Source organism: Alligator sinensis, unplaced genomic scaffold (genome assembly GCF_000455745.1).
Source record: "Alligator sinensis unplaced genomic scaffold, ASM45574v1 scaffold141_1, whole genome shotgun sequence".
Lineage (NCBI taxonomy): Eukaryota > Metazoa > Chordata > Crocodylia > Alligatoridae > Alligator > Alligator sinensis.
In genome coordinates, this window is record NW_005842221.1 from 1,578,950 (window position 1) to 1,582,659 (window position 3,710).

The following is a 3,710-nucleotide window of genomic DNA, read 5'->3' on the forward strand; positions in this document are numbered from 1 at the left end:
GATAGGTACAAGTTCTGAGAATGGGAGCTGGTGGGGGTGGGTACAGGAGTCTTACCTATAGCAGGGACTCAAAAACAGTTCCTGGCTGCTGGTGCTGCTATAGCACTGTTGCAGTGTGCTCTGCCTGCCCAGCTGTTGCTCTTACAGCAGCTGTGTGGTGTCCATATAGCTGGCTGCTGCTCCAAGAGCCATGCCATGGGGCTGCTCTTGTGGCTAGGCCACAGACTCCACAGGGGTGGGGGTGGATTTCTGACCCACCTCCTAAGTTGGCACCTGGGGATGGTGCTCTGCTTACCTGCCCCTAGTTACGCTACTACTCGAGGATATACGTTAGAGCCACTAAAGGACCTCAGGACTACTTGTATACTGTGATGTATAGAAGCACCTCATGACACAGTGGGAGCAGACAGAAGTTATATTTGTCACATGATTGGACACCTGAAAGCACTCTATAGCCATGATGTGACACACATGCATGATGCAGAGCGCTTTAAAAGTGGCTGATTGCACAACAAATTATCCCTCCTCTAATGAGGGATCAGATGAAGGTGCTCCAAAGTGGAGTGCCTTAGGGAACTTCCCCAATCATCTTTGAACCTAAGGGTCAATCTCTTTCCTAGGGTCAATCTTTTATCCCCAGTGCTGTCTGCAGAAAGGGAAGGGGGAGCAAGCTACGAGCTGGGGCTTGCCTGGTCTAAGTTGGAGGGGAACAGGTGGATTGGAGATCCCCTGCCTTGTGCCTGGCCCCCAGCCTCCTCCCCCTCCAACTTAAGCTGGGCAAACCATAGCTTACTTCCTCTTCCTCTTCCCCCCCCCTCTTCCTGCAGACAGCACCCGAGGGAGGGAGAAGGGGAGGGGGAGGGTGGGGAGAAGGAGGAGGCTATGGGAGAGAGTCGGCAGGCAGGCTCCTCAACTTGATTGGCTTCTAAGTGCAGCTTGATTTCCCCTCTTTCCACCTCCCCCCCCCCAACCCAACAGGTGAGCATCTAACTCATGTAAAGTGCCATGAGCTAGAGTGGCAGCTCCCAGTATGAATATTCAGGTTCTAAAACAACCCAGTCATCTCTCCACATGAAAAGGCTGAAGTCAAGGGGATGACTTGACTATTTCAAGTTAAGCAAGTTAAGCACTAAATGAATCAGAGACAGGAATCTGCCCTATATGCTTGTTCAACTAGTCCAACAGACATTTTACCATGGTACAGAATCAGTCATTTTAAAAATACTTTATTACACCCAAATTAAATGTATAATAAAACAATAAGGTACAAGTATAGTTTATTTTAGTATAGTTATATACTTATCTACAGGGGCTAATGAGATACTTTAAACAATGGCTGATTCTCTTAAATTATTTTGATTCCAATGACGTTTCTTTTTATGTTGTTACTTTTTAAAAGATTTCATCTTAAAACCTGCCATGAAGAAATTTGGTTTCCCCTTGGACAACTTGTCATTCCATTTAAAATCTTATATTTTAATCAAGAAAATTATGAAAACTTCCACTCCTGTTTTCACTGAAATTGCATCTAAATGGTTATGCAAAAAGCAGTGGCAGACTGATTTGTGAAGGCTTTTGTGTTCCTGCCCCTCTTTCCCCTCTGCCCCTCCCCCAAATAACTAGCAAGCTTTCATCACAAGATAAAACAGAGCTGGATATGCCTTTATCATTCATAATTTTTGTACTTTCTAAATATTTAAGACAGTGGAACACAGCTACTGGTTTACTTGCCCAGCTTTTATTGTAGTATCATTTATGATTGAAAAATAAGAGGAGGTATATTTGTATGTTCTAAACAGAAATAAGGAAGTAAGTATATGAGAGCCAAAAGCACGTCTCAGAATCCATGAGCTCTAAAGTTTCCATAAAAAATGAGACTGAAATTCTGAACTGCATCAGATTCAAAATTTTAAATGTCTCTATTTCAGAGGTAGGGAAAATGAATGTTATTAATTTCTGTAATTAGTTTCTGAGCCTACCTCCCACTGTGTCAGGGGCCTGGATTCCTGCATGTTGCCAATAATGGAAAATAAAATTAAAATTTGTAAAAAAGGCCTCTTTTCAGTTACTGAAATGCTAACTCTCATCCACTTTCATTAGTCTCATTAGGTAAAATTCTGAACTACAAGGTTCTTTTAGGTTCACATTTTTCAAAGAGCACAATGATCAGTACAAAATGCTTGAGAAAATATTATTCAAGGGATAATCAGATAAATTTAAGGGATTGATCAGATAATCTAAAAACAGTAAAGAGAGAATGCATTCTTTTCAAGTCATAACTGTGCTTGGCATAGTTTTCTTTAGTAGCTCCTTCCTATGGTATTAGTGAACTGTCAAAACTATATGAGTAAGGTTACCCAGGCTATTAGTAACCTGAGTCTTAGACAGTGAATCACTCACTTGAGCAACATAAAAAAATTCTCTGCTCTAATAAAAGAACTGGCAATCTGAAAAAAATATGTTTTTTCTTTGAGTTTGAAACATTAACAGTTAACTTATAGAAGAGCAGCGTGGCTTAGAATAATGGGATATGAAATAAAAATGGTCATAAGTTCCTGACTTCTAATTCCCATTTTTTCCTTGAAAAACAAACCTTTGTGGAAATATGTCTATTTCAAATATATTGCACTTAAAAGTAGAAAGTATTTCAACAAAAGATTTTTAATTTTTGTTTTGCAATGTCTTTTTAAAATTCACAATATTTGTATATTAATATGTATAATGTTATTTAAATTAAGACATATCTGAGTAAATTTTTTAAAAATCAAAATGGGGCATTTTAGCTGCATTTTATCTAATTTAAGATTTTAAAAAAATCTTTGTTCCAGGGATTATTGATACATTTTTGTTTTTGATGCAGAACTGATAACAAATTTTAAAGTTTCAGAATTTCCTGTGGAACAGAATTTCTGAGTTTTGAGCAGCTCTTGTGTTGAAACATATTGAGTGCTGACAGATGTGCAGTTCCCTTCTTTAATTCATGGTGCATTACAGGAAATGCCATGAGTTGCAGTGAACCCCTGACACCCACAGACATTGTCTGTTAGCTCCAGGGGACTGGGGAATTGAGCTCCACTTTGGAGCTGGCTGCATGTCTACAGCTTCTCCCCTTGCCCTGCTGACCCACCAGCTCCAGTGCTGTCTTCATCTCTGTGGGGAGGCTCCAAACCACCTGCCCACCCTCCAGTGCAGGCTAGACATAACTCGGACTGATCTCCCTCCTATCCCTTTCCCCCTCCCATCCTGAAAACAGCACTGGGCCTGTCAGTCCCTGCCAGGAGTAAGGCTGGGCTGAAATTAATGAAGCCACTCTGCTTTGGAGTGCCTTCCAGGGTTTGAATTGCACCTTGATTCTGGGAGGTGGTCTGCAAAAAAATTGGGATGTCCACAATGATGCCCTAATAAAATCAGAGACCCCCCAGGTTATGATTTTTCAAATCTTACAGGGGGTTCTTATCTTTTATCCCCTGAGCTCCCTTGTAATTTGAACCCTGGTGCCTTCATCTCAACCCTCATGTCATGAGGGTTCATTTGTCATGCAACTGGACTCTTTTAAAGCTCTTTTAACCTGTTCAGCCTTCACAAGAGAAGGCTGAGGGGGGACCTGGTGGCCATCGATAAACTCACCAGGGGGGACCAGCAGGGTTTGGGAAAGACCCCTCTCCCAGCTGGTTGGGGAGAACCCCTGGGGTTGTTCTCCCCAACCCCCC